Source organism: Parasteatoda tepidariorum, chromosome 10 (assembly GCF_043381705.1).
Source record: "Parasteatoda tepidariorum isolate YZ-2023 chromosome 10, CAS_Ptep_4.0, whole genome shotgun sequence".
Classification (NCBI taxonomy): domain Eukaryota; kingdom Metazoa; phylum Arthropoda; class Arachnida; order Araneae; family Theridiidae; genus Parasteatoda; species Parasteatoda tepidariorum.
Genome location: NC_092213.1, coordinates 56,114,595 through 56,126,157, shown reverse-complemented (window position 1 = coordinate 56,126,157; position 11,563 = coordinate 56,114,595).

Genomic DNA, 11,563 nt, shown 5'->3' with positions numbered 1-11,563 from the left:
TTTGTCCAGTTTTCCTATTTCCCAAAATATTTCAGAGCATTTCAAGCTTTAACGCATTTCATGGGGGAAATGACCTTGAATTGATTTTCACAGCCACTTAACTTTTAGAGAAAGCAGTAAAATCCATTGTCCTTTTTGTTTGCATTTCAAACGAAAAACTCAGACAAAACGGATTTTATCAGTTGCAATTAAACTGAAGAATGCATGTGGCAATGTACGTTAAGAATTACTTTTATAATAAATACAACTATAATTTTGTACATAAATTTAGCTTTTTTTGTTGAAAATGTATGTAGCATGATAGTGTAATGCTGGATAATGCTTTGCTCTATCCTTGCTTTCCATGCAGATTTCTTTCATGGCTAAGATTTATACAATAAATAGTAAATACTAGTTTACAAGATAAAGGTGTATCAATTGCTATTTTAATTATGTCTAGTGTTTAGGAACTTAAAACCAGTTTTGTGTTCTTTAAGTATTTCAAAAAGTGATTTTCTATTTAACGAATTTTTCATGTAACGAACCTATTATTGGAATTTAGTGATTTCGTTAAATAGAGGCCCGACAAACGCGTGGTGTCCATTTACTCAAGGAATGCTAATTTGGTGACGTAGCCTGCCTCTATGCTACCACGCTCACGTTAAGCTTATCCGACAAAACGAATAAAAATCAAGGAACTTGTAGTAAACTCCTTTTTTAATTATTGAGAGCTATAAGCAAGAAAACATCACTGACGCTATCATTAAAATCGTCTGCAGTTTCATTTATATCAATGACACTTGTAAATCAATGAGAAAATTCCGTTTTAAAATGTCTCTTAATTAAAATTAAGTGATTTGTCTTAATTAAAATTAAGTGATTTTTTGGATCGGGAGTTAAAATTTCTCCTTTCGAATTCTCAGGATAGTAGAACAAAAGGTTCTGTAGTCATAAGTTCGACAGACACACAGACAGACTCTTAATTTTATTATAGACGTTTTAGGATTAATTTGACATTCTAAACTTTATATTTTAAGATTAAAATTAAAAAAATTAAATTTTGATCAAAATTTCTTTTTGAACATATTATTATATACATATACGTTTGAATATATACGTGAATATATTATCCTTTTCCTATAGTCTTAAAAATTTAAATTTAAAAGCAAATTCCAAGCTAATACGTATTTCTAGTTAAACANTTTACTCAAGGAATACTAATTTGGTGACGTAGCCCATCTCTATGCTACCACACTCACGTTAAGCTTATCTGGCAAAACGAATAAAAATCTGGGAACTTGTAGTAAACTCCTTTTTTAATTATTGAGAGCTATAAGCACGAAGACATCACTGACGCTATCATTAAAATCGTCTGCAGTTTCATTTATATCAATGACACTAGCAAAGAGAAAACTTTTTTTAAAATGTCCTTCCTGAACGATCAAATTTCAGGACGATAAAATAAACGGTTCTGGAGTTTTTAGGAAGCCACACACACAAGCAAAAGCCTCATCGATATTATTTTACTATGTTAAACTAAGTAGTTTTGCATGGAAAAAATTCAAAACTTTAAAAAAAGGCAGTCGAATAGTCCCTGATAATTCACAATTTAAATAGATTTTTGATTGACAATTGTTTATCTTTTTTAGCACATTCGTTATAAAAGAGTATATTTTAAGGCAAGTTTTTATTTGATTTTCTACGTTTCAGACTTTTTAGAAAATTAATAAATTTTGTTAAATAATTTTTTATGGTTCAGTTTCTTAAAATAGATTTTCAAGTGAGGAATTTCATGAATTGGCTATATTATATCTATGATATGAGATTAATCTGATAATTGGCTAAGAAGTTATTTTGTCTCTTGAATCATATTAAAATTTAATAAGTTATTTAATCTTTTAAAAGCTAAACAACGCCATATGAATTGATTCATTAACGCAGGTGATGAAATTAAATAAAACGTATATTCACAAAAATTTTATAGTTGTTAATCCCTTCAAAACCAATTATAAAATCTTTCTTTACAATTACAGCATTACCAGAAGAATAAAGAATTATAAATTGAAATTTTATGGTCTTTAAATCAAACATTTCGCTCATGGGTAGCAATAGCGGCACAACTCAAAAACTCATGTTCTGAGATAAGTGAGTTTAAAGTTTTCATTGCTAAGGAAAATGCATAAGAAATGCTTTAGTTTACTTAAACGTAACTTCAAGTTGAATTATGAGTTGTGCTAGTACTGCTTCTGAAAAGAATGTGTTCTTTCATATTTACACCTGTTCTTAGTCCAAAACGCGTGTTTTTTTTTATTCGTGCCTCTATTGCAGCCCGTGAGCGATTTGAGTACAGTACCAATGGATTATCCTGTAAGTTAATTGGGAGCAGACCTTTGGATAAGCAAAATATTCGGATGACAAGGGAAACAGTTTTCTAATTTCATCATTAAATTTTTAATTTTAAAATCGTGATTTTATTTTTAGAAATAATGAAGCCTTCCAACTACAGCCTGTTGTGGGCTATGAGGGTCGGGGGGAGTTACAGCTTAACAATTTCGGTACTAAAGGCAAGATTGTGACAATGTGGTCAGCAATGAGCATGGGGTCGCTTTTACTTCACAGATAAGGCTGCTGGTACCCATTGATCTGAAGCCTGAAGCTGGGGGGCTTGAAGCCGCCATTAGGGATCGGACACGAGTTCTTCCTAACGACAGTTTAGCGCCATAACATCTGAGCTATCGCGGTTCACGTAATAGGTAATAAAATAAACACTAAATAAGTAAAAAAAAAAGAGAGAATATTTAAAAAAAACAAACTTGGATAACTAAGATAATGCTACTTCTTTGATGCTTTTTTGAATAAACCATTTGTAAAGAGCATCGTTTAATTCTGAATTTATAACTGACATCCCTGATTTTCAAAGTTGTATATTTTCTTTCGTACGCTTTATCTTTCTTTTGATTTCATTCGCATTACGATATTATATTTTTCTCCGTTACAGTAGAAGTTGAAGCCTCGATGGTCAAACTAAATTTCATTAATAATTATGAAAGGATTGGTTGAAACAATGAGAATAAAATCTAACCGATTAAAAATTTACTTGTTTCCCGCATAAATTTATATATTTTATGTAGTCTTGAAGTACGATGAGTTTATTTTATTTTGTATGCTTCATGCGCAACTGAAATATGACAATACATTATTATAATTGGGTACTTGCAACTCGAGGACCGCTGAAATCAGCTGATTATGTATAAAAAATATGGCTTCTTAATGTTGCAGCTATTAAGCTTAGTTTATTATCACGCTGAATCAATTTTCGGATCAGATATTATTGGGTTTCTGCAAGCAATTTCACTAGTGGGTGTCAATTTTGGTCAGCTGAATCGTGACTAATGAAGTTCGACACCCTCGCATGACGTCGATCGCAGGTACTCAATTGTGAAAAAAAATGTATACATGACTGTGAAAATAAAATAAACTTCGGGTAACTGAAGTTTCTGGAAAGAGGTTTGAATGATCGAAGTTCTATTGTACTTGAAAGTATATTGTTATGCGTTGGTAAATTTTGTTTCAGCAATGATAATTTTTTTAAAAATAACCTATTAAGTGTCAAAGTTCTCATGACACCCTTCTTCTCCCCCTAAAAAAATGGGCAGCTAAATTATTTCAAATTTAAACTTTATCTTGGAGGGAAAAGATAATATACATAGAGGGAAAAGAATTATTATTCGACAGAAATATTTCTTTAAAAGTAAAAATATAGTCAATCGTTATGAACTTAGTTACATTATCAACTTAGTTACTTATATTATCAACTTAGTTTAAACGCAAATTTCTTGCAACTTTTTTCATCTCTATTAATTTGTTTCGAAATTTACTGAAAACTAAAATGTTGTACAATAACAAAAAAAAAATATATTTAAAAATTGTGTTTTGAGCGGTACCAAAATAGGTTGAGCCCTTTTTTTCAAAATACAATCAATCACCATTTTGGAATTTTTGTGTTAAATGTAAAAACATCACCAAGTCATCAATTATTAACGTCAACAATATAAAACAGTGAAGCATTTCCATAATAATGTTTATCTGATGTAACTGGTGCATCAAAAATTAGTATCAGGCTGATATTATTTGCAAATGCGATTAGCTGTATTCATAAAAAAGGTTAATGTAAAGAAAATTTTAAAAAAAAATCAGTTTTATTTGTTGTTTTAAAGAAATGGTAGTTGACAGTCAATCACTTATGAGCTAATCAAATGACTTGTTAGGCAATAAACTTACGAGGATACATCTGTCTGAATCTGTCATCAGCAGGAAGTTAATAAAAAGTATTACTATTAACTTTTGTTATTATCAAGTTCTTGATTTTGTTTTATCAGTCAAGAGAAAAATGGCTTTTGTATTTCTTTATTTTAAATATTTTATTATGTTATTCTGTAATGATAGTTTATGTTACCGTAGAGCTCTAGGCTGGCTGTCACTAATCGCCAATGGGAGACCATTGCACACAAAAGGGCTAGTAAGATATGAGTTCCAAGTCGCCAAAAGTTATGATCACGCAATAAAAAAAATTGAACGCTGAAATCAGCTGGTTATGTATAAAAAATATGGCTTTTTAATGTTGCAGCTATTAAGCTTAGTTTGTTATCAAGCTGAATCAATTTTCGGATCGGATTTAATTGGGTATCTGCGAGCAATGTCACTAGTGGGTGTCAATTTTAGTCAGCTGAATCGTGAGTAATGAGGTTCGACACCCTCGCATGACGTCAATCACAGGTACTCAATTACGAAAAAAAAAATGTATGCACGACTTTGAAAATAAAATAAAATAAACTTCGGTTAACTGAAGTTTCTGGATGAAAGAGGTTTGGATGATCGAGGTTCTATTGTACTTGAAAGTGTATTGTTATGCGCTGGTAAATTTTGTTTCAGCAATGATTATTTTTTTAAATAACCTATAAAGCGTCAAAGTTCGCGTGACTCCCCTCTTCTCCCCCTAAAAAAAATTGGGCACCTTACTTATCTCAAATTTGAAATTTATCTTGGAGGGAAAAAATAATATACATAGAGGGAAAAGAAATATTATTCGACATTAATATTTCCTTAAAACTAATAGTATAATCAATCATTATGAACTTAGTTACTTGTATTATCAACTTAGTTTAAACTCAAATTTCTTACAGCTTTTTTCATCACTATTAATTTGTTTCGAACTTTACTGAAAAATAAGATATTGTATAGTAACAAAAAAAAAATATCATTGAAAAAGTATGTTTTGAACGGTACCAAAATAGGTTGAGCCCTTTTTTTTAAAAAATTACATTCAACCATCATTTTGGAATTTTTGTGGTAAATGTGATAACATCACACATCAATTATTATAACGTCATCAAATATGAAATAGTGAAACATTTCCAATTATCCATCCAATTATGTTTATCTGATGTAACTGGTGCATCAAAAATTTGTACCAGGCTGATATTATTTCGCAAATGAGATAAGCAATGTTCATAAAAAAAAAGTTGATTTAAAGAAAATTCAAAAATAAACAGTTTTAATTGTTATTTTAGTGGAATGATCGGTAAATTACTCAGTCAAATACTTACGAGATAATCACATGGCCTGTTACTCAATAAACTTAAGAGGATACAGCTGTTTGAATCTGTCATCAGCAGGAAGTTTACAAGAAGTATTGCTATTATCTTTTGTTATAATCAAGTTCGTGGTTTCGTTTTACCAGTCAAGAGAAAAATGGCTTTTGTATTTCTTTATTTTAAATATTTTATTATGCTATTCTGTAATGATAGTTTATGTTACCGTAGAGCTCTAGGCTGGCTGTCACTAATCGCCAACGGGCAACTATTGCACACAAAAGGGCTAGTAAGATATGAGTTCCAAGTCGCCAAAAGTGATGATCACACTGCAGGTCTAATATAAAAATAAAACACGGGCTATTTACGCCAATTTCATAATAAATTTTGCGATCATTATTCCGTAAATGTTTTGTTGAATTTGCACTTTTTTTAAAAATCCCAATATTTTTAATGGGATGATATGACGCGTGAATATTGAATGGTGCCTTTTCGTAATCGTTTTTTTGGTCGACTCGATTCACTCACAATTAAAAGAAATGTAAGAACCACTGGATCGAAGAGCAATGACCAGATAATAAAAGGACGCTGTACCGTGGGAGGAACGTTTCATGGCAAATTCTGTTTTACCAATATAGGTTAGAAATGCTGAAAATAAAAAAAACCTCAAAATACAAACAAATTATTGTTGGTTATCTCAGGATTACGTAGTAGAGAAGTAATCCTTACAAAATATATAATAATATTATGAAAAAATAAAAAAAAAACATTTTTGAAACTTCTTAATTTACCTGTACTCGCTTTTTTCGATACTTTAAATTTTCAGCTACTATTACAAGTGAAACAGAATTTGCCATTAAACATTTTCCCGGAGGTACAGCGTCCTTTTATGAGTATGTATATTCTTTGTTATGGGTCCACGGTCCCCAAGTGATGTGGACGCTGATCGAGAATCTGGTCCAAGATAAATCTTGAGTCTTTAATACCAGTTTTTCGGGACGATTCAGTGATATATGACTGAAAGTGATTTGAGGCTATAACTGTTAAGTGTCAATCCACTCACAGGAAAAACAGTGTTGAAAATTTTATTTAGGTTTTGATGCCTTGTTATTGAGTTTACTTATAGTTGGAACGGAGCCAAGTGAATAAAATTATTTTCTCTATAAAATTTCTATTTGTAATTATATTTTTTACTTTTATGTTTAGTAGTTAGTAGGCTCAAAGTTTTTTTTTTTAATAAAAAAAAACAAATTAGTGGTCCGTGCAACTGAAAAGGTTGGGACCCGCTGATCTATATGATTCAAATAAATAAAAAAAAATTTTTAAATTTTCAGTGCTGAAAATAAATTTTAAAAAATTACATTTTTAAAATCCTTATTTTTTTTAAAAATAAAGCTGACGCGGGGGGGTCCTCTAGAGCAGTGGTTATCAACTGGCGGCTCGCTGGCCGCATCCGGCCAGCGAAGCCTTTTTTTTTTTGTGGCCCGCGAAAAAATATATTAGTTGTCATTTTTTACTGACAATTTTTGTAAAAAATCTATATGGGTTTAAAATACTTTTCTTTCGTTAAAAAAAGAAAAAAAAAACTAATTTTCTCGCTTCCGTGAAATTTAAAATACCAACGTTGCAAAAAAATTTATTTCTCAGGTTTTACATCCAAGAAAATATTTATTCAAATACAAAATTAATCATGAATGCTGCTTAAAAATCTACTTCTTATTTTAATTTGTAATTCAGTATGTTTGTTTTGTACAACTTGATAAAAATCTAACGGTAATATTTAATGTTCCTTCAAACGTAAAAGAGTCATATATAAAATGTTGATAAAGTTGCGGCCCGCCGTTTGCCTGATGTTTTAATTGCGGCCCCCGGTTTCATGTAAGTTGGAAACCCCTGCTCTAGAATCTCGGAAATGTGTAGCTCTGATAAAATATTCTATTGTCACAGAATATGCTTAAAACAAAAATGGTAAACGACGTAAGAAAATATCACCCATAAAATTAATATCGCATTTTGACTGTGGCACTTTGCACAATCTTACACGTAAATATTGCAGTAACAAAAAGGACAACAGCCTTGATGACCATTACAAAAAAAGAAAAAAAAAACCGAATAGTGCATTAAAAATAAAACATCTCATTGAACTCATTATTAAGATTATTTTAATGGTTACGATTATCTTTATGCATCATTGCCTCTATATTTCTCCTATCTTTTTCCCGCCGAATTTTAAGGTATTTCGTCTGCACGAAATCATTCAATACCTCCTGTTTGTCCAAATTATTTGGAGATTATTATTCATATTTTCTGGCTACGCTCGAAGAATCACAAACGACAGCTTAATTTGCCAGATCGAAATTAACCCTAAAGCAAACGATTTATTTTGAGCAATTGAAAAACCGAACTGAACTTCACATTTTTCAAAGTTCTATTTAAAGAAATCAAACTAACATTGATTAAAAAACATTTTGTCTTGAGGAAAAGATTACAAATTGTTGATTTGAAAGGATTTTAAACATCACAATAACAACAATAAAAGATAATAAAAAGGCCGTTTTTTGTTTTCTGAAATTTTCCTTGCCAAATTTTGTATTTTCAAGTTGTAATTAGTACCAGCGGAAGACGTTTTTACGCCCCAGGCAATACTGTAAACAGCGCTCTTAACTCAATTTTGTAAAATAAATCAGAATTAATTTTTTTTCCCTCTATTGATTGTTTTGCTGGTGTTGTCATAACGCTTTCTAAAACTGCGTTTTATTTCTCTAAAAAATTACAAAATTGTTATCAACCCTAAATGTTGATTTCAAAAACATAAGAAGAAAATAAATAGCAATTTCAATTCTTAATATTGTTCACAAATTTGGAAATATATTTTTTAAGTTGTTCTTATGAATGAACATTATGGAATAAATTCGAGATATCTCATTATTTCCTTCTTATAATTGTGCATGTTTAAATAATATTTTAAAGGTATTTTCCATTCAATATACGATACTTTGTAAAAAATTATTACAAAAAAATGAAAAATTTTTATAGTTGACAAACGTAAAGCAATTTATGCGTTTATAAACATCTTTATGAATTCATAAACCATCGACCATTCACTAAAATGCTTTTAAATGATTCGCTAATAAAAAAATTGACAGCTATTTACTGAATCCGCAGTGAATACACTTCTCACTAATCTACATCTAATAAAATGCTTATGAAAAATTATTTTTGCTATCAAGTAATTTTTGGGGAAGATTAGATATTCTCTATTTAGACTAATATACGTTTATAAAACTATATATGGAATAAATAATTAAATAGAAACATACGCGCAACGAAAATTACAACAAATATAAACGTTTAGAAAAATCACATGAATCAAGATGTTAGGATCCTGCAAATACTTGTAGAGAAAAAGAAGTTTTAGTTCAGTTTCCCACAAAATCTTTTGATAACTATTTTAAATATATATATCAAAGAAAAAAAATATGTGAAATATTTTAATAATGAATCAATATTTCCCTTTGTTTACATAAAATTTATTGAGATCATGGTAATTGTCTGATCTTTAATTAAATATATTTAAAATTAACTTTTTCGTCTTGTTCTTAAAAGCCACCTCAAAAAATTTATCTGAAATTTGGATGGAAAATTTAAATTGAAACTACATTTTAAGACGAAATAGAAGTATTTTCTACATAAAGTATTAAGGTTTATATCAACAAATTCACATTATTATTAACAGAGCAATTAACACACACATTCATGCGTACAGTACGAGGAAAAAAAGGAAACACTTTAAATAACTTTTGATTTAATGAATTAGGGCTCAATCTTAGTGGTTCGAAAGGGTGACCTCAAATATGGTAATTAGTTAGTGCAGACGATATTTTAAGTTACGAAATCAGATGCAAAAATTTACTGTCTCTGAATAATCATGCCTTTTTTTCGAAGGATTGTGTTAGAGTATGATTACTGACCCCCAAAATAAAGGAGGTAGCCTTAATCTGGGAAATATGGTTTTAACTGTTTGTCCTGGAGATAGATCGAAAGTTTGAACCCTTTAGTGTTAATTTCACTTTTTATGTATTTTCCCATTGTTTGAGAACTATTAAAGTGAGTTAAAAAAATGCACACAATTATTAAATTCGTTAATCCAGAGATAATTCCATGCAGATTAAATTTAATACTCATTTATTAATTTTTATTATTTCATTTAATAATAGTCAAAATGATTTTGAATAGTGAGATATACATATTTTTACATCATTTTAAAGAATGCATGGCAAAAAAAAAAAAAAAAAAAAAATTGGAGTGAAATTAATTGAATAGTTTTTTTCGATTTCTGAGAAAATTTCTCGAAAACTAAAAAAATAAATAAAAAAAAAACGGAAATGCTTAAATATTGTAAAATAAGAAATTACATATCGAGATATAGCGTTGAAAATAATAATTCATTTACCATTTTTATTATCTTTGATTAAAAAATAAACTAAAGTAAAACAAAAAAATATTCTGATTGCCTACCTATATTTCAAAAAGTGATGTTTCATTAAAATAAATCCTGCTTATTTAAAAAAAAAACTAACATGAACACACTACACACACTAAATTGAAAATATTATTAATTAGGACTAAATGAAAAGAGGTCCACATGGTCATTCTCTAAGACTCTCTTTCCCTGTGTCAAATAAAACTTTTACACAGAGGACTTTTGACCATAAAGTATGTTACTTTAAGAATATATGTTTCAAATAAACAATTTTTAAAAAAAGGAGGGACAGGGAATCAATAATTTAGGGAACATTAAATCTGAGTCTTATTCGGTACCCCCGTAATATGGCCCTCCAGGCGATTGCCCGTAACTTCCACCAGCCCTGGTATTAATTAATGTTAAGTTTTTATTGCACACTCTTATTATTTATTTTAATCATAATTCCATTATGATTAAAATAATTATTATTATAATTACATAAAATAATAATTTAAATTATTATTTAAAATGATAATAATGTAAATGATTAAAATAATCTATATATTTCTTTCTCTTATGTGGAACCAAAAACACGGTTATTTCTCTACCTAAATTGGCATCACTATAGTCATCTATAATAATTCATTTTGTGAGGTTGTCTTAAGTAATAATTTAAGTAGTGTTAAACAATTAGTTATACATTAAGTGTTTGTTTAGATTCATTTTGTTGGGTAGTCTTAAGTGATAGTTTAAGTAGTGCTGAGTCAGCACTACTTAAACTATCACTTAAGACTACCCAACAAAATGAATCTAAACAAACACTATACTACTTATACTTATTACTATACTACTATATACTTATTATACAAGTTATATAATAAGTATTTAATTAGAATTTTTTTATAGACATAAAAGCTTAGTTACGAAGTAATTATTTGGATTTATTTTTGATCCTGACTAAAATGGCTGTATAAATTTTAAGCATAAATGCAGAAATTTTAAACATTATATATTCCAATAGTTTAACTGTTGAAAGTTTGGACCCCTCTTAATATTAATTTTCCTTTATGCATATTTAGCAATATTTCTGGAAGATTAAAAGAGAATTGAAATCTTTTCCCATCATCATCATCATCAATGGTTCGACAGCCCAGGGTGGGCCTTGGCCTTCTCAAGAAGTTTTTCCAGGTTAAGCTTTTTTTGCTGGTGTTCTCCAATTTTTTGTTTTTAAGACCAAAAGGTCTTTCTCCAGGTCATGTATCCATCTCAAATTCGACCTGCCTCTTTTTCGTGTGCCAACTGGTCTGGCATTGAGAACTCTTTTTGTGGTACGGTCTGCATCCATTCTGATAACGTGGCCTGCCCATTTTATTCTCTGTCGTTTAATAAAGTTAATAATGTCAGGTTCATTATATGATTTGATATAGCTTTAAATTTGATCCTCTACCATTTGATCCTACACATCATTTTTTTGAATTCCTCCAAAAATACTTCTCAAGACCTTTCTCTCAAAGGTACACAACGTAGC